Source organism: Suricata suricatta, chromosome 1 (assembly GCF_006229205.1).
Source record: "Suricata suricatta isolate VVHF042 chromosome 1, meerkat_22Aug2017_6uvM2_HiC, whole genome shotgun sequence".
Classification (NCBI taxonomy): domain Eukaryota; kingdom Metazoa; phylum Chordata; class Mammalia; order Carnivora; family Herpestidae; genus Suricata; species Suricata suricatta.
Genome location: NC_043700.1, coordinates 115,925,733 through 115,946,497, shown reverse-complemented (window position 1 = coordinate 115,946,497; position 20,765 = coordinate 115,925,733). Strand labels below are relative to the sequence as shown.

Here is a 20,765-nt window from a genome sequence, read left to right as displayed (position 1 = left end):
GGTGACAAAGGCGGACACGCCTGCAGCGTGCCAGGGCCCCGAGGAATGCCCTGGCACAAACGGTCTACCGCAAGTCACTCTCACGCCACAACGATACGGAACAGCTGCAGCCTGGGTTCTGACCGTGAGCCCTATACAGTGACCGTGAGCCTCCATGGGATGAAGCACGTGTCCCCCTGTGCGACCCAACAAGTCCCTTGCACAGCGTGCATGTAAGAATCTTGCCTGGTGCGCGGGTGTGTCTGTGGCACTCAAGGACGTTCTTTAGGCTGGAACTGAGACCGTCCTCTCTCTCAAGGATTCTGTGAATGGCCATTTCACTCCGATTTCCCAGCATGTAAGATAGAACCTCTCCAGGGTTATCTTCGGCCAAGGATCAAACAGCTGCTCCCCACGGTCTCAGCAGAATAAAATGCTTCTGAAGCAAAACTAACACAGTCGCACAAAATAGATAAGCACAAGATCTGGGCTGTGGGAGGCATGGTTATCTGGAATACTTTTCCTGACCCAAGAGAGAAGCATTTATCTGAGGAGCACTGTAACCATGTACTTTCAGATAACAAAATTTTCTAGGGAATCCCTCATATCAGCGGCGACTCTCCATCTGCTGGACTTAAGATGAAAAAAAATTCAATAGTATTTCTTTGCCTGATACAGTTAAGAAGTATCCAAGAAGGGGTTGCGGGAGAGGAGAATTTGAAAAGGGCTTGTTCGGTGTGGGTCCTAGCAAGGGAAAGAAGCAAGGGAGGAGAGTTGTGGAGAAGGCTTGTCTCACATGGGGAGGCATAGATGAGGTGTGACTTGGGGGACACAAAAGGCCACTTTCTTGTCCTCTCGTCACAAAGGGATCCCTTCCCCAGTGATCCTGCCTCCAGTTCCCTCATTACAGACTCCTTTGGGCTAAAGCAGTAGTTTTCAATCTGGGCTGCACAGAGCTCTAGGGAATCCAGGGCAAGTGAGGCCAGCGGCGGGGGCGGGGGGCGGTCCCAATTCCTCTACGTCATATACTAAGCTTCTCTTTGAGACGCCTTTTTGAAAAGCATTTTCTTTTTCTTAGTAAGAAGGATGGTTCATTTTCTGGGTCAAGTTGGCTAGGCCATAATACCCAGAGATGTGGTCAAAGATCAGTCTAGATACCATTGTGAAGGTGGTTTAAGGTGTTTTTTTTTTTTTTTTTACATGAGATTAACATTTCAATCTGTAGATGTGAGTAAAGCAAATTAGCCTCCCTACTGTGGGTGGGCCTCACCCAATCAGCCAAAGGACTTAAGAAAAAAAGACTGAAGTTCTCCAAAGAGGAAGGAATTCTAATGCAAGCTGTAACATCAACATTTCTCTGAGTCTCTAGCCTGTTGGCTTGTCCTGCATATTTTGAATTTTTTTTAATGTTTATTTTTGAGAGAGAGAGAGAGAGAGAGAGAGAGCATGACTAAGGGAGAGGCAGAGAGAGGGAGACACAGAATCAGAAGCAGGCTCCAGGCTCTGAGCTGTCAGCACAGAGTCTGACGCAGGGCTTGAGCTCACAAACCATGAGATCATGACCTGAGCTGAAGTTCGACTCCCAACCAACTGAGCTACCAAAGCACCTCTTTCTTTCTCTTCCTTCCTTCCTTTCTTCCTTCCTTCCTTCCTTCCTTCCTTCCTGCCTGCCTGCCTGCCTGCCTTCCTTTCTTTCTCTTTCTTTCATCCTGCATATTTTGAATTTACCAGGCTCCACAATCATATGTGCCAACTATTTTTTTTTAAGTTTATTTATTTATTTTGAGAGAGAGAAAGACATGGAAGGGGCGGGGTGGAGGGGGAGAGAAAGAGTCCCAAGCAGGCTCCAAACCACCAGCACAGAGTCCCACACAGGGCTCAAAACCACAAACTGTAAGGTCAAGACCTGAGCTGAAATCAAGAGTGAAACGCTTAACCAGTTGAGCCCCCAAGGCTCTCCATGTGCCAACTACTTTAAACAAGTCTCTCCCTCTCTCCCTTTCTCTCTTCTCTCACCCCACATCCTATTTGTTCTGTTTCTCTGGAGAGCCCTAACGAATACAATAGATTTGTTAAATTTAGCAGTACAGGTAGAACGATTCGGAAAATATTTTAAGTGTACTATAGAAATGAACGAAAGAACAAATGTGTTTTTGCAGGGCTCTCACTGTGCAGGAAGAGTCATGCCAGAAGAGAATGGCAGGGCAGGAAAGAACTCTGAGAATGACTGGGACTCAGAGGTACCGTGCAACCTGAGGATTTCTAGAATGTTAGGTGTGTACATATGTACATGCTTATATGCCTGTGTATGTATTTGATGTGTGTATATGCATATAAGTAAGTGCACATAAATGCCTATATTTCCTAATCCTGCCTGCTTAAAGCACCAAGAAGCAAAGACACCCCAGAAGCAGCAATGAGTTCAGTTAGTACCCAGATAAGACTATCCTTTCAGGGATCATTTCTGTAGTTTGTTACAGTCGGTGCCCAGACAGTGCTTTCTGACATTGCCCACAAAAAGGGGCCAGGAAAGGGGTGCCTGGGTGGCTCAGTCAGTTAAGCGTCCAACTCCAGCTAAAGTCATGATCTCACGGTTCGCAGGTTCGAGCCCTGCATCAGGCTCTGTGCTGAGAGCTCAGCCTGCTTCAGATTCTGGGTCTCCTTCTCTCTCTCTGGCCCTCCCCTGTACACTCTCTTTCTCTCAAAAATAAATAAACACACAAAGAAAAAGACGTTTTTTAAGGGGAGAGGAGACCAGGACCTCTCAGAAAAATGGCTGATTCCAAGTCTAGGTCAGGGGAGACGTAAGATGAGCCTAGAACCTGGTATGAAGTAAAAAAGAACTGCACACGACACATCATAGCCTTGGGAGACAGCTCAAAGGTATCCCATCAACTGAACTGCATAAAATTGGAGCACCAAATATTAAGTATGATACAAAACTATTAAAAAATGGGAGTACATCCACCCATATCGGTGATATTTTAAGGATATATAAGTAAATAAAGGAGATTATTCTGCTTACAGTAGAATACTAAGGAGCAAATGACTGATGCCCAGAGAGTGCTGGGGAGGAAAATCATCATTCTGCAGCCACAGAGAAAAAAATTAGGTCAACAAGCAACACCAATGGATGCTGAATCCAGGGGGAGATTTTGGTGAGGAGTAGGACACTTAAAGTGTCACCCCTACAGACTGCTTATTAGTTCAGGAGAGAAACTAAAGCCTACGAGTTATTCAGCAGGGACCAGAATTACTTTCACTAGTGAACATCGTGTGCCTCCCGATATGGTACCCCGCCAAGGACACAACCTTGCCGTTCGGCATTACGGCTGGAAATGCATAACCCAATCTAATCGTGAAGAAACATCAGACAAACACAAAATGAGGACTGTTCTATTTTTACAAAGAAAGGTGCATGTGTGGGAGGGTGGGACTCTACTTTTCCAAATGTCAATGTCATACAAAGGCTGTGGAAGTGTTTCAGGTTAAAGGAAATTAAAAGAGCACGCAACTAAATGCCATACCCAACCCGGAGACAGAATCCTGTGTGACTGAGGTGCTCAGAAGAGCATGATGAGATCAGCTGGCAAAATTGGAAACTGGATGCCAGATTAGATAAAAATATTATATCAATGTAAAGTTATGAAGTTGATAACTGTGCTGTGGTTATGTAAGAGAATATTCTATTCTTAGGAAATATGCACTGAAGTATTTAAAGGTAAAGTGCCATAATGTAATTTACCTTCAATTTGTTCAGAAAAAAGAATTCTATATTCATATACACATATGTATGTGTCTATACAAATACAGATGACAGAGAGAAAGACAGATAGGGACAAAGATGGAGACAGAGAGGGAAAGTGGTGGGTGGAGGGTGGAGGTCTGACAAAATTCCTTGGGAAAAAAACACTCTGCAGGGAAGAGACATTTGCTTCCCCTGCTTGTAGAAGCGTTCATTCCAGGACCACAATGCCCATGTTATGCTGGACAAACTAGTTTTCTGACGTAAAGAAATGGTTAAAATTAGGGGAACCTGGGTGGATCAGTCAGTTGGCATTGGACTTCAACTCAGGTCATGATCTCAACATTTGCGACTTTCAGCCCTGTATGGGGCTCACTGCTATCAGGCATGTAGCCTGCTTCTGATCATCTGTCCCTCTCTCTCTCTGCTCCTCCCCTACTCACACTCACTCTCTCTCACTCTCTCTCTCCTCTGTCTCAAAAATAAAGTAACATTTTTTAAAAATTGCAAACTTATGGGGCACTTGGGTGACTCAGTTGGTTAAGCATCTGACTCTTGATTTCAGCTCAAATTGTGATTTCATAGTTCATGGGATGGAGCTCTGCATCAGGCTCTGTGCTGACAGTGTGGACCTGCTTGTGATTCTCTCTCCCTCTCTCTCTGCCCCTCCCCTGCCCATGCTCGCTCACTCTCTCGGTCTCTCGCTCTCTCTCTCAAAATAAAATAAATAAACCTAAGAAAAAAGAAATGACTAAAAATATGTAAGATGAACATATGTACACTGGTTAGATTCAGGTCATTTGGGGGGCGCCTGGGTGGCTAAGTCGGTTAAGCGTCCAACTTCAGGTCAGGTCATGATCTCACAGTGCATCAGATTGAGTCCTGCGTCTGGTTCTGTGCTGACAGCTTACAGCCTGGAGCCTGCTTTGGATTCTGTCTCCCTCTCTCTCTCTACCCCTCCCCTGCTTGTGCTCTCTCTCTCTCTCTCTCAAAAACAAATTAAATAAACATTTAAAAAAAAAAGGTCATTTAGACCAAGTTAATGCCCTAGCCCTTTGAGTGTCTATGTGCTTTGATGCATTTTATACAATTCCAGCTTAATCACCGTACCAGTCAGTTTTCTTGTAGAAAACAGATGGCACAACAAAACTAGATATTGAGGACAGTTTAACAAAGGGACTGTCTATAAAGATAAAGGACAAAGGTAGAGAAACTGATAAGGGAAGGTACAGCTCCCCATGAAAAGTAGCAGTGGGAAGGCCAAGACTGTCAGAAAAAAATGGAGGGAGCAGTTACCAGAACTTGAAATTCAGAGAAGAGTTATATGGACACCTGGTATGGATCTGATGGATCTATTGTCTTGGTAGAGGGATGTGCCCAGCTCTGCAGCCAACCTCGAGCCACTGACCACACTTTCTCCGTCCCTCTGATCTCCCACCAGGATCTCCCATTGGCCAAATCCACCTGGCAGCCAGAGGGCAAAGGAACCCATTGATGTGGTCCGCACGGGTCAGGCTCCCAGGGCACAGAGCAGGGAAGAGAAGAGCAGAAAGCAGATGTGGAAGGGAAGATGGACCTGACTATCAGCCGTGTGGAGCCGCAGTGAATGTTCAGTTTCACGGAAGCACAGAGCTGATACTCAACATCACCAACCAAAAGAGTTCTGACTGGTATGTAGAGAGTTCTTGGAGCTGAAGTGGTTAAAGAGTTTGATAAGAAAATTAGGGGGGAAAATGTCCTGCTTTCTTGATTATTGGAAACGGCATTTTTGAAAGTCCTTATTTTCTCTAAAGAAGTTATTTTCCAAATTGTCAGCCCGTAGGAAGGTAAATATTGGAGGGTTTGTTAAAAACACAGCAGTAAAATTTAATATGAACAGAGAAATGCTTCTATTAATTTTTCCTTCAAGTAGAATACCTTCAAGATTTGCAGAAAAGGTGGTAATTTCTGGAATGCCCAGCAAACTGTGATCTAGGGTCTGTGGTGTAGTCAGTGAAGTTCTCTCTGGAGAGAAAAGAGGGGAGAAGGCAGGATGTTGACAGGATAGGACAACTGGTTCACAAAGGAAATCCAAGGGATAAGTGACACTCTCAACCGGAGATAAATGACAAAATGGGAAGTTGGGGGTTAGAAGGAAGACCAGACACATGGTGTGTGACAGTGCATCGCCAGCTGCTTTGGAGGCAGAATGACAATGAAGAAGAGACTTCACTTGCAGGCCTGTTAAGACCAAGGCTGACTCAACTCAACACACCATTCCTCTGTTGTGAGAAACCACACTGTGCCACAATTTACTGAATCTTGCCTTTTCAACCTTTCCTGTCCCACCTCCCACCACTCCCCAACCCATTTCTTAATGTTCCAATTACAAGATTTCCCTGCACACATGCTGCCACTGCATATCATTGTGTCTTTGAGCAGTGTATTAGACTTTGGGTGATGTTGATATAACAAAGAGATAATGAAACAGAGGGCCTTAAACTAGTTTTTCTCTTGAAGCTGTCCAGAGGTGAGTGGCACAGAGCCGGCAAGCCAATGCTGTTTCACACCGTCATTCAAGGACCCAAGTTCCCAACACCTTCCGCATCTCCTGGGGTATTGCAGTCATCCTCGGGGTCAAAGTAGGCTTAACCTCATGTCTGACAAAAAGAGATCACTGGAGTAGTGACTTTGTCTCTAAGGAGATGGCTAAGTAATTGCACATTATAACTTTTGTTCACATCTTATAGGCCGGAACCTCATCACATGACCATGCCTAGCTTCATGGGAGGATGGAGATTATAGTTTCTACCTGGTGGCTCTGTGCCCTACCTAAAGATATGGTATTCTTTCATGAAATGGAAGGCAAAATGGAGCATATTAGAAGAACTTGGGAGTTTCACTGGCCAAATCAGTATAAATGGAGCACCAAAACATTAAGTACAATAATAAACTACTAAAAATAAGATATCAATTCATACTGATGATTTTCTTCTTCTTTTTAAATGTGTATGTATTTTTGAGAGAGAGAGAGAGACAGAACATGAATAAGGGAAGGGCAGAGAGAGAGGGAGATGTAGAATCTGCAGCAGGCTCTAGGCTCTGAGCTGTCAGCATAGAACCCAATGTGGGGCTCAAACCTGTGTATCATGAGATCATGACCTAAGCCCATAACCTAAGCCAACGTCAGTCACTTAACCAACTGAGCCACCCAGGTGCCTCCATACTGATGATTTTCAAAAATACATAAATAAATAGGAAAAAGGGAGTGTTCTTATTTATGGAACCTGTCCGCTAATTTCTCCACAAGGACCAGCCTTTGCTCACCTTGATCACTTCCCTGAACTTCCTGTCCCTCCCTTGGTAACTTAGTTAAAAACAAATTCTTCTGTTCCCCACTCCCTGTTTTATCAACTGTTCTAATTACCTGTGTACAACATAAACTATGAGCTGAAGAAGCCAGCAATAAACTACCAAAATCACTCCTGACATATAACAATTTTTTACGTTTATTTATTTATTTTGAGAGAGGGAAAGTGAGAAGGGGAAGGGTAGAGAGAGAGAGGGAGAAAGAGAACTCCAAACAGATTTTGTAGTGACAGCGCAGTGGAGATGCAGGGCTCAAACTCACGAACCATGAGATCAACCATGAGATCATGACCTGCGCCGAAGTTAGACGCTTAACCAACCGAGTCACTCAGGTGCCCCTGACATAGAACAATTTTTACAGTGTCTGTAAAACCTCCCAGTTATTGCGGTCTTCATTTGGTGATCCTTCAGAACAGTGTTGCTGTTGAAGAAAAATTGTTTATAGCCCCGATTACACTCTTTTATATACTTCTGAAGTCAAAGATCTTCTCTGACGAGGAAATGGTCTCTCTTAGGCATTCACTTTACTATTGCTAGTTGTCCCTTGCAGCAAGTTGTGTCTCACTCTGTACTGTTCTATAGGACCTGCTCAGACATCACCATAATCATAAGATGCTTTAATCTGTATCAGAATAAAATTAATGCATTACCCAAAATCCGGCAGCTCATTTATAAAATGTTTATGGTTCAGAGAGATGAGGTCCTTTGGCTAAGGAACACTGAAGGAGATGCTCACTGAATATTTATTGAATGAATGATTCATTCATTAAACAAATGAACAAATAAATAAATGAAAGAATAAGGTTGGTCAATATTTGATCCAAAGCTAATTACAAAGAGCTTGGTTCTTTCAGTCGCCTTAGTCATCAAATGGCATTAATAGGTGATGTGTCTGCTCACTAGCTCTCCATTGATCAAAGCAGACTATATTGCATAGAATCTGATCTTGATGAAAGGGTAATACAGAGTTTTAGGCTTTCTAGAAATGTTGGAAATTAAAAGGAATAAACCTTGTTGGCTTGTGTTTGTGGAAGGTAATCTAGGTACAATCTGCCTTTTCTAGCTTACAGGAAGGACAGTCTGCTCTGGCTCTCCCCTAATCCTTTTGATGTGGTCTTCATTTAAAGTGTAGAGGTACACAGGCTTCTTGTCGCTTCAGACCTCAACCTGGGCTCCCGCAGGCAGTAGGAGCCGTGAGAGTCATCACAACTATGGGCTAGCTTCACCCAAAATAGGCTTGCGTAGGCCTGAATGTTTAGGAGAACAAGGCAAGTAAGAAAAATGACCTGATATCAAGGATTTATATTTAAAGACCAAACAACGCACTAGCTACATTCTGAGATCAATAAACATTCAGCCTTGTCTACATTAATATCTAAAAGGCTCTATAAAGATCACTGGCTCCAGAAATAATGTCATTTAGGCTCTGTAAGACCCCAAATCATCCCAGATCCCATCATGTTAAGATTCATACACTTCTCAAATATTGGAATATGGGCTTACATTTTCATAAACAAAGGGTCTAAATAAAAAATCCACTTTTAAGTCTATCCCCTGAGTTTCTCAGTTAATTCTATGATGAAATTAGTTTCTTCCTAAACAAAATAGGGTTGGAAGCCTGCCAAGATTCTAAACCCCTAATATATAGAAACTCCATGTTACTTGGTACAGTGTCATTATCAGATCGATTATTTGCTGTGGTTTCTTTTCTCTGAGAGTGACAGGAAACATCCTAAAAAAATTTTAAGGCCACCCTAAAAATGGATCACAAAAATCTAAAAAAACTGATTAGGAGCATGTGGGTGGCTCAATCAGTTAAGTGTCCAACTCTTGGTTTCAGCTCAGGTGATGATCTCACGGCTTTGTGGGTTCAAGTCCCGCATCGGGCTTTGCACTGGCAGTGTGGAATCTGCTTGGGAATCTCTCTCTCTCTGTCTCTCTCTACCTCTCCCCCAATTGCACTGTCTTGGTCTCTCTCAAAATAAATAAATAAATTTTAAAAAACACTAAAAAACTAATCACAACCTTTGGATAACTCCAAAAGTATCAAAAAAAATTATAGTAACTTATGTCACACTTCTAACTGGAGGAGAAAACATCTTTGCTGACCGTGACTGGGGAAATTTTCATATAAATGGAAACACACTAACGTTCAGTCAAAATGAGAGAAAAGGTTGTTGAGAGGAAGGCCCAATACTCTTGTAATGAGATTTTCAGACAGGTAAAATATTATGTACTATTACAGAGTGCAATAGCTCATGTCTCACTTAGGGCCCAAATAAGATTCAGACATACCTAAATTTAACTGTGGGTTGGTAGGCAGGTCTTGGCATTAATAGTTTACAAGAGGATCGTTTGTCGCTGACGGAATAAACAGGAGTTGGGGCATATCGAGCCTGCAGCCTGGGAGTGCAGGCTAGGAATGGAGGGTGAGCGTGATATCAGTGCCCTGGACACTTAGTGACATGGACATACTACAAAAAGAAAGCAAAGTTGATATGAGACATTGTGGGCTGGGAGCCACAAGCCTGAACTCTATCCTATCTTTACCTTGACATCCCTTCTCCAGGCTTTCTCATTTGTTATGGAATTGATTTGAGTGCAATTTCTGTGGACTTTCCAGGTACAACATTCTCTGATTCTAAGGACAATCAAAAATTCCAAGGTGACCAAAAAGGAAATTAACATGGTGTGGTATCATATCAAGATCAGTAAATGCATGGGGGGAAGAAAGATATGGAAACTAAGTGGTGAGGTGTGTCCCCTTTATGGAATGGAAGCAGGACCTGAAGTCCATTTCCTTGGATACAGACAGAGGGCAGCACAAACAGAGGAGTCGTGGATTTCTGTTGTGTCTACATTTCCCAACAAATTTTTGTTCCTATGGGAATGAGGAAACAAGGCTGCTTCCTAACAGGTTCATGACTTTTAAATCTCATCTCTTTTGAAACTTTCCCTTCCATCTGTTTCTGTAGCAATGAGCTCAACTTTAACAGAAGACGTAAAGGCAAGAAGTAGCTGGATGAAAAAGAAATGTCTGTCCCCTCCTATTCTGCCAGTGCATTTTATTCAAAAGGAGAGCAACAGGGAAAAATAAAACACTACTGAAAAATCGGAACCCAATTTTTTTTCATATTCCATATGAGTTCACAAACATGTTATAATGGGCTACCAAATCCTTAACATTTTTATCTCTCTTTAATCTCTAATCCCTAGATTCTGGTATACATTTCTTGTAATTCCCTGATCATGCTCTTGTTCTTGAAATTTTCTCATATTCCTACTGTCTGCAAAAAACAAACAAACAAACAAGCAAAAGCCTATATAGTATAGTAGTTAAGAGAATGTTGTAGATACACAATGATGGAAAACTTCCAAAATATTCCAGTAATACTAAATTATTATCTGCAGTTGTCTCTTGCTAGTGAGAGTCAGGTGGAAAAGAGAGGTGGTGGAGAGAAAGCAAAATGAGACCCAATTTAAAAAAATAGAGTGAAGACTCTGCCATTCCTAGATGGTTTGGCTCTAAGATGACTAGTGGATGTGGAAGAAGATTATTACTGTAACTTACTGGTGAGTTATTTGCAGAACTAAATGAAAATCAGAGTGATAGTCAAGGGTAATACTGTATATTGATTGCACTAATGGACCGATCCTTCATGCCTTCCTGTATCTATGCTCTTTTGTTAGTACCTTCCACACCCTGACTTTCTGCTTCATTATGTGCCTTTCTTTGGTCAATGGGGTTGTAGCAACATGGATGTGAGCAGGGGATTCAGAAAATTCTCACATGTTTCTACCTCATCTCTTGCTCTATCATCATCATGAAGATGGATAAAACTCAATCATCTGCTGATGGATAAAACTCATGCAGCAGATCCGACCATGGCCCATCATGATAGCTGAGGCCATCATCAATTAGATGACAGCCAGGTGGTCCCCATACATGTGAGTGAACCCAGATGAGCCCAGCTCTGATCAGAAGAACTGCCAGACAGCCTGTATCCTTCTGACAAACAATTGTTTGACATATGGGGGATGATTTGTTACAAAGTAATAGCTAGCCTGATACAAATAATATTTTATTCAGTATTCACTATATGCCAGGCCCTCTTTTATGCTTCTTTTATAAGTCATTTGATTCTTGTAACAAACCTGATAAGTATTATTACAAACTCAATTTTTAAATTTAGCACAGGAGTCAAATATAAATCTTCAAAATGATTTTTCACATACCTTTAAGCATCAGAAATACCCTGTGTCATCAATGGGAAAAATATTATTTCCTCCATCTTACAAATGGAAAGTAAGACTCAGAGGACAGCTGAAGGTCACAGTTTGCCACAGTAAGTGGCAAAACAGTGACTTGAACCAGGATCTTCTGATATAAAGTCTATTTCTTCTACCGCACATTCTACTTTTCAGAGTAGAATGAGTTTGTAGGAGGTTATTTATGACAGAAGAAATATAAGAAACACAGGATGCATGATTTTTTTTCTTTGTGAAGGGTTTTTTTTTTTTTTTACAGTATAGCTCACCTTGACAGAGATGACTGGAAAATTACTGCTGCCTTCTTCCTCCACTTTGTTCAAAATATGGCAGAAAGAGGCTTGACACACTTAATGGAATCATCTATTCCTGACACATAATTTCTTGTTCCTTCCAGAGAACTATATATATTGTTTTTTTAATATGAACTTCAGGCCTACATAACCTATTAATTCAATAACTAATACAATAGCATTCTTATAGCTTTTATTCTACACCTGGATGACTTCTGCTTTTGGCCATGATGGGATAACTGATATTAAACGTATCTTCCCACTGTAAATAGTCATAAGACTGGACAAAATATATGAGTCAACTCTTAACAGTCAGGGAAAAAGAGGCAGCAAAGAACTGAGATCCATGAGGTAAGGGAACACATTAAAAGTTAGTGTTACTTTCACCTCTGTTTTTGCCTGTGGGTACTTTCATTTTTTCCTTTTTTATGTTTTTTATTTATTTTTGAGAGACAGAGAGAGACAGCGTGAGCAGGGAGGGTCAGAGAGAGAGGGAGACACAGAAGCGGAAGCAGGCTCCAGGCTCTGAGCTAGCTGTCAGCACAGAGCCCAACACGGGGCTCAAACCCACAAACCGTGAGATCATGACTTGAGCCGAAGCTGGACGCTTAACCGACTGAGCCACCCAGGCGCCCCCTACAAGTACTTTCAAACTGAAGTGCAAGAATGATGGCTACCAAGGGAAGAGAAGTGGGTCTGTGGTGCTGAGGATACAGAAGTAAGAGTACAGGACTGCCAACATGGCTGGAATTCATCAGGCAAGGTACCAGAGAGGAGTGAGCTGCACAGAAGTTGGGGTGTGAAAGTCTACATGGGCAATTGCCCTAGGTTCTTAACTGTGCATGGACAGCATGAGACTTTTTGAGGGGCTCCCGGGGACTAAGCTGAAGAGGGTTCCCATGGGCATACAGTCCTGGAAGACATTGGAGTCCTAGTCCAGCCCAAGAGGGGGGAAACATACTAGCACCTTGGGGATTTCAATGAGACCCCAAAAAGGCCACATTTTAGGAATAATTACTGTGTGTGCTAGAGAAAAGGCTATGCCTTGGGAATAAGGAAATACCAAAATCGACACACCTTAACAAAAATCAAGTTCAAAAGGACTTAGACGATCTTCCAATAATTCACCAATCTGCCACAACAAAACTCAAATCTTCTCAAAAGGAAAGAATTTAAACTTTCTAAAAAGCGACATCCATAATGCTTAGTGTACAATATAAAAATTTTAGACACACCAAAAAGAAAGAAAGTATGACTTATAATAAAGAGAAAAGATAGCCAATAAACATAGATCTCAAGAGGACTCAAATGTTGGACGTCTCAGAGAATTTTAAAATAATAAATATGTTTAAGAATTAAATGGAAGATGTATACATAATGAGTAAACAGATGGGAGTCGCATCAGAGCAATGAAAATACAAAAAAGGAAACAAATGGAAATTCTAGAACTTAAAAATAAAACATCTGAAATGAAAATTTCACTGGATGTGTTTAATAGTGATAGGTGTTACAGAAAAAAAGGTCAGTGAACTTAAAGACAATTGAATAGAGATGATCCCAACTGAATAACAGAATAGGGGAAAAAATTTAAAGAATAAAGGGCACCTCAATGATTTATAAGACAATGTCAAGTTGTTTAACATACATGTGGTTGAAGTCTCAAATGAAGAGGACAGAGAACATACAATAGAAAAATATTATAAGAAATAACAGCCAAATGGTTTTCACATTTTGTTTTTAAAAAATCAACTTTCAAAATCAAATCAAAATCAAAAGTAGAATAAAGACGAAGAAAACCACTTTTATGTACACTATAATTAAACTGCCTGAAAATTAAACATAAAAATAAAAATGAAGTTAGATAGGAACAACTATAAAAATCATATGTGGCTTTTTGGTGCACTTGGGTAGCTCAGTCAGTTAAGCATCTGACTTCCACTCAGGTCACAATCTCATGGTTCATAAGTTCAAGCCCTGCCTTGGGTTCTGTGCTGACAGCTCAAGAGGCTGGAATATGCTTCATATTCTGTGTCTTCCTCTCCCTGCCCCTCCCTGCTCATGCTCTGTCTCTGTCTCTCTCTCAAAGATAAATAAAACATTAAAAAGGAAAAAGAAAAAGAATGATGTCAGACTTCTCATCAGAAACAACAGACATCTTTAAAGTACTGGGCAGAGGAGGTGGGGGGTGTAAATCTTAAATACACCCCCAAAATAAAAGTGAAATAAATATTGTCTAGTATATGACAATTGAGTAAAGCTACCAGGAAAACCACCACATGATATGCCAGGGGGAATTCTTCAGGCTAAATAGAAATGATATCAGATGGAGGCGCCTGGTGGCTCAGTTGGTTAAGTGTCTGACTCTTGGTTTGAGCTCAGGCCATGATCTCATGACTCCTGAGTTCCAGCCCCACATCCGGCTCTGCTCTGACAGCACAAAACCTGTTTGAGATTGCCTTTGTCTCTCTCTCTTCCCCTCCCCTCACTCACGCTTGCGCTCTCTCTCGCTCTCTCTCTCTCTCTCAAAATAAATAAATAAACCTAAAAAAAATGATACCAGATAGAAACTCAGATCTATAGGAAGCAATGAAGGGTACCAGAAATGTAAATAAGTTGGTATATATAAAATGATTTTTCCATTTTATTAATTACATTAAAACATAAATGACTATTTTCTATTTATTACAATTTTTTGGGAATCTTTATTTTTTAAGGAGAGCGACAGACAGAGCGTGAGCAGGGAAAGAGCGGAGAGAAAGGGAGGGAGACACAGAATCCAGAGCAGATTCCAGGTTCCGAGCTGTCAGCACAGAGTCCAACACGGGGCTCAATGTCACAAACTGTGAGATCATGACCTGAGCCGAAGTCAGACATTTAGCCAACTGAGCCACTTAGGCACCCCACTCTTTAAAATAAAACTTAAAAAATTCATTTGCTTTTCAGGTTTATCTGTATATATGTAAATTATAAAACAACAATAACATGAAGTATAAACCTTTTAGAGGCTTTAATTTCCGGTGTCTAACGTTTGTTTTACTTAAATGTCTATCTGTCATGCTTAAAGTTTGCCATTTGTTATACTAGTAGCCAACCAGAGGAATAAAAGAAATAGAGGACATGGTTGTTGACCTCAACTTACAATATGAGAAAGCAAAACACACAGCAATGACGTGCCTTAGCAATAGTTACAAAGTAACGAGTGGAAATTCACAAGAACAGACAAAATGCCTATGTTCTTGGGGGTCATAATTCAAAGGAGCGATACAATGCACTCTAGCCCATCTGTAAACATTTTGTGAAATAAGAGGGTGGGGAAACCAGGTTTCCCCCTCGGGAAATGCCGGGACATGTATGTGTGAGCTGGAATTTCAACCCCATGAGCCCTCAGTGGGCAACTTTGTGCAACGAAGTTGCATGATTGAACATCCACAGTGGTTCTGACCCGAGTAGATAGAGAGGTAGTTAGGAACGACTTCCAAGATCCTGAGCTAAGTATTAAAGGAGTTTATGAACATGGACTGTCCTCACATCCAAAGGGAAGAAAGTAACGCCTGCCTTATTTTCAGAGAGCGTGTCAAAGGATCTCAAACTGGATCAATTTTTGGAAGTTTCATATCCAGCTTGATTAAACTTTGCTTTGTCTTTCTATTTCAAACAATCTCATGGGAATGTTTCATATTTCATCTTTAAATTTCATCCTTTTAGGAGAAATTGTGGAGGCAGGTGTTCAAATAAAAGAGAAAACAGAAAGTTTGTATTTGTTAATTAGTATTCGATATTAAATAGCCCAAAGAATATTTTTCTAAGCAATAACTCAAAGGAATGATCTTTAAAGGACTCTTACCCCCTTCTCCCACTGAACACACTCATGTATGCACACACACATATTCCATCTGTGCTAGTACAAATATTAATTTAAAAGTTGGCAGCGTGATTATCTTTTAATGAGATAAGTTATCAGTTGCCAAATTGAGAGTTAACAGTTCCTGCCGTTTAAAACTATCATAAGTTCTTTTGAAGGGTGCAGAATTTTTCATTTTTAAACTAAGGGGAAATATTGTTTGTATCTTGTGCTCACTCGGCAGCACAAATACTAAAACTGTATCTTAAAGAAAATAAACACAAATTTTCTAATTTGATTTCTAGTTTAAATTTGAGAGTGTGTGCCCTCAAAATTGATCACTTTGTTCATTATAAAATTATTCACCTGTACTGCACTGTTGTATTCTGGAAACAAAAAAAAAATTAAGAAAACTTTAAAACTCACAGTCCTCTCACCTGGACATTAGCAATGCTAACATTTTTGTTTTCCATCTGGTCTATCTTTTCTGCATGAATAAACACACCCAGACAATACCATAAAAAGTTATTTTTAACTTTTGGATTATACTAGTGTAAATAAAAGTTTTTAATCTTTTCTCTCATCTGTTATTAAAGACCTTTCAAACACATTCTTTCGGGGATCTGCCATAAATATTTATCTGCCATTGTGGTGGCCAGCCTCCAAGATGGAAATACTACCAGGCTGGACTGAGTGGAGAGAAACGGTATCAAATGAATGGTTTCCTTTCCATTTCTTTTCTAAATGGAGGCAGTTAGACTCCCAGAGTTTGATACACAGGAAGCAGGCTGAGGCAATCTCTCAGCTGCGAAACCGGGAAGGACGAATCAGAGGGTAGAGCCGAGACCCGCGGAGAATCACGCCCAGCAGGGAGCCGCCCTGAGTCCTAGCTGAGGAACTGCCGACACCTGCCTGGCCGAGTCTGAGAGTCGCTGTGAGGCAGCGGCCTCTGTTCCCCGTTTTGAACGTGACTCCCCACCACAGTATCCTGCGCCCTTCCCCCCTGTGTGCCAGGCACAGGAGGGGGCAGAAAACTTGTCTCTTTAATTCATAACCTTCCGTTCGAGAGGAGCTTCACTTAAACTGTATTTGAAAGTCTAAACTGACGGGACTGTACCTGAAGAGCTTATCTGCCCTAGACTTGATTCTAGATGGTGAGACTCTGGCCTCAGAGTAGATGATGTAAGAGGATAAAACTTTGGGAGCCTTGTGAGAGGGTAAGTGCATTTTGCATGTGTGAAGGAGATGAATCATTGGGGGCCAGGCACAGACTATAGTGAGCAGCCTCCCTGATGATCCCCAATAGTTCTTACCTCCTGGTGTTCATGTCCCCACTTAGGCCCCTCCCACCACAGAACTGATCTGTATGATTCACAGGACACTATGAAAACAACAGAGTGTGACTTCACAAAAGACATTGCAGTTTCCACTTTGCTTTCTCTTGGATCACGCACTGTGGGAGAAACCAGCTACCACATCATGAGAAGACACTCCAGTCCTATGGGGAGGTCTGTATGGTGAGGACTCAAGATCTCCTGCCAGAAACCAGCACTACTACCGGGAATGTGTGTGCGGTACCTTGGAAGCACAACCCGCAGCCCCGGTCAAGCAGCAGATGACCACAGCCCTGGCCAACCTCCTGACAGAAACCTCGTCATATATCCTGAGGCACAACTACCCACTTAAGCTTCTCCTGGGTTCCTGGCCCACAGAAATTGTGTAAGATGTTTACTGTTGGTGGGGCGCCTGGGTGGCTCAGTCGGTTAAGCCTCCAACTTCAGCTCAGGTCAGATCTCACATTCGTGGGTTCGAGCCCCGCGTCAGGCTCTGTGCTGACAGTTTAGCTCAGAGCCTGGAGCCTGCTTCCGGTTCTGTGTCTCCTTCTCTCTCTGCCCCTCCCCCTCTCATGCTCTGTCTCTCTCTGCATCAAAAATAAATGAAACATGAAAAAAAAGATGTTTATTGTTGGGGCATGTGGGTGACTCAGTTGTTTAAGTCTCTGACTTTTGATTTCAGCTCAGGTCATGATCTAATTGTTTATGAGATCAAGCCCCACATCAAGCTCTGTGCTGACAGCAAGGCACCTGCTTGGGATTCTCCCTCTCCCTCTCTCTCTTGGCCCCTCTTCTGCTCCTGCACACCTTCTTGTGTGTGCTCTCTCTTTCACTCTCTCTCAAAATAAGTTTAAAAAATAATAAATGTTTATTGCTTTAAGCCACTAAGATTTGGGTGCTTTGTTATGTATTAATAAAGGCACAGCCTGATTTTATATTGGTAGGTATACCATAATGTATTTAACCGTTCTTCTGCATTAAACATTTAGATTGCTTTTAATTTTTCATCATTACAAATAGTACTATGAAGAAACTGATAAATAATAAATTGTTACTAATTAACCTCTTAGAATGCCTCTAACTTCTTAGAAGTGGCGTCACTAGATATGACCCATGTATGTTCCCAGCTGCATTATACAAGAGTATGCATTTTTTTGGAAGCTCAACCATGCTTTTAAGAATCACAAGACAGGAATACCCACTATCGATATTCTTATTTACTTGAGTAAACATACTTAGAAAAGAAAACAAAAATAAAAGTATAAATGAGGGGCCCCTGGGTGGCTCAGTCAGTTAAGCATCTGACTTTGGCTCAGGTGGTAATTTCACGGTCCATGGGTTTGAGCCCCGCGTTGGGCTCTGTGCTGACAGCTTGGAGCCTAGAGCCTGCTTCAGATTCTCTCTCTCTCTCTCTCTCTCTCTCTCTTTCTCTCTCTCTCTGTCCCTTCCCTGCTCATGCGCTGTCTCTCACTATCTCTCAAAAATAAACACCAAAAAAATGTTTTATGTGTAAATGTTTTATGTGTTTATGAGTTGACATAATGAATATTTGGAAAAACACCAGAGAAACTATCGAAAACCACTTTGAATGATTAGAGAATTTAGTAAGGTGACAAGAGTCCAAAGAACTTTCTCTCCCCTCAATTGCATTCAAGAAGCGTTGGTCTGACCAAGTATGTTTATAGGCAGTAGCAGGAGAAAAATAGAGCTGCTTCTTGATTATATCCTACTGAGTTCATCTTTCAAGAAACAAATTACACAAATGATGATTTTAGCTGTAGAGTGCCTGAGTATTACATGTATAACTCTCAAATGTGTGCCCATGCACTGATAAACCCTAATTATTGTGAGAGGTAGTTGTTGCTGATTTTGAAACTACAATTAGCAGGAGGAAAATAGGGGAGCACAGGTGACTGAAGCAGTTTGTCAGCCTGCACTTCCTCATTCTTTACCTCAATTCCTGTAGCTCCTCATACCCTTCAGATAATCTCCTCTGAGACTAACCAGTCAGGTCCACAGTTACTATCTTGCTCCCAGAGTCCCTGCTGAGTCACTCTCCCATTCCTGGCAAGCTCTTACTTGTGAGAGCTCTTGCTAAGTTATCGGGTTTTTATCCCAGAGTGTATGTTCAAACCTAGCAGCCTAACTGGGTTTCTTCTTGAAGCCTTAACTTACAAGACTGCATGTTGGCAACTTTCAACTCTCCGTGGTCACAGGTCTCGGGAACAGGGGGATCCTGATGCTGAACCACCAACTGGTCTGTCTATGAGATGGACCCTCCTTTCCCAGATCAACTAGCAAGTGATAGGTTTAATCAAGATGTGCTGCCTTTGCTCATTCTGTGCACATTCTCTGAAGAAGACGTCAGTGATAAGGAAGACGATAAGCATGGTGGAAGGGAATAGAGGGAAAGCGTCCAACAAGTGAAACACAAATCTCTGGAGCAGCTTAGACTGTCTGTAATCTCACCTGGCACTTTCAGGTCCACCTCGAGGCTCTGAGCCCTTGCAGAAGTGTTTTAGAAACCCTTGACCTTTGTGCCATGTCCAACAAATAATCCTAAAGCTAAAGTGTGTTAAAAGGTAGAAAGATATTGAGGTGTTCATCCCTGCGGTCTTCCCAGATATCAGATTGCTAGGTGCACTGGCCACTAAGAGAGCCTCCAGGTCCCCACTCCAGGGCGTGAGTGCAGACACTGTGGGAAGGAGGAGGAGTCTTGAAATGGCTTCCAAGCACATGCAGAGAAGAATTTATTAATCTACAGGTAAAGGTTGCAAGTTGCCAGAAGCTGAAAAGCAGATGGTTGCAGTAATTGTGCACCTTCTCTGAAGGAAACCACAGGGATTAGACCCTCCAAAATCCACAAATGAAGGTGGGGCTTGTGGGAAACCCTCATTCCTAGCTGGTAAAATCCACGTTGAAGTCAGAGCCACATTTACACATAATAAATTGCAGCCTAGACCTGTAGAGAGCAGAGTGACTGAGTTTTAAATGGTTAGAGAGAGAAAAAATATGAGGAAGTCATCCCCAGCACTCACCCTTCTATGAGGCTATTAAAATATCCCATCCTGGAATCTCCGGAGCATGAATTTTCCATCACGGCTTTACAACACTCTACCATCTTTCCATCTATCCCATGAGATATTAAGTCATTCACAAAACAGATCTACAATTATTTTTACTTCATATGAATATATAGCATATCACGTTTGGTGAGTCAGAGAGAGGAAATTTGACATAAAATAAAAATAGGATCTTGTGAACTAAAAAAAAAAGTTGAAAAGCATGGCTCTGTGGATAATTCTGGCTTATTAAATGGATGTAGAGCAGAAAAATGCATCAATGTCCTTTTTGAAAGTCAGAGATATTTTAATTCTTTGGGGTTTTAACCACGACTCATATTGAATTTCAAAAGCACACATCTCAGACCATAATTCAGTTAGAGTCAGCCTCTTTTACGTGCTTGGCACAGAGCTAGGCGCTGGTGATACAGAGGGTAATAATGCACATGTGTCCAGAGAAAGGACTGCAGGATGACATTTTTGCTATTTTGCTAGCAGAAAGAAACATTTTGGAGAGCTCATTTTAAGGTCTTGGGCAAAGTCCTGATAACCCCCCAATAATGCTGAGCAGCAAAGGGTTTCTTAAAGCCCTATTATATTATTGGCTTTGTAATGTGTATGTGCATCCAGACAGAGCAGCTTTACTTCCCTAATTATGTTTTACTTATGCTGTTATTAAAATTAGCCTATATTCCCTGACCACCTTCAGAGAAAGCAGTAGCTTGAGAAATATGCTGGGCAGCAATATAAAAAGGGATTCAAGATATCTAAGCCAAGAAAACAAGGCTTCTCTGTCCCACCCTCTATTTCTGCTTCTCCAGGACATTTTTCTTTCATTCCTTCCTTTTTTCTGTTTTTCTTAGAAATTATATGTGGCTCCTTAGGAATATGGAA

The 20,765-nt window shown here is 41.5% G+C and overlaps 1 long non-coding RNA gene across 1 annotated transcript in view; it reads right to left on the bottom strand.

Moving 5' to 3' along the window:
- Positions 1 to 20,765, bottom strand: part of LOC115294880 — a 146,239-nt gene that overhangs the window by 62,715 nt on the left and 62,759 nt on the right. The window contains exon 2 of the long non-coding RNA XR_003910203.1: positions 5,642 to 5,728. This is a non-coding gene — a long non-coding RNA (uncharacterized LOC115294880). The remainder of the gene's footprint in view (positions 1 to 5,641; positions 5,729 to 20,765) is intronic.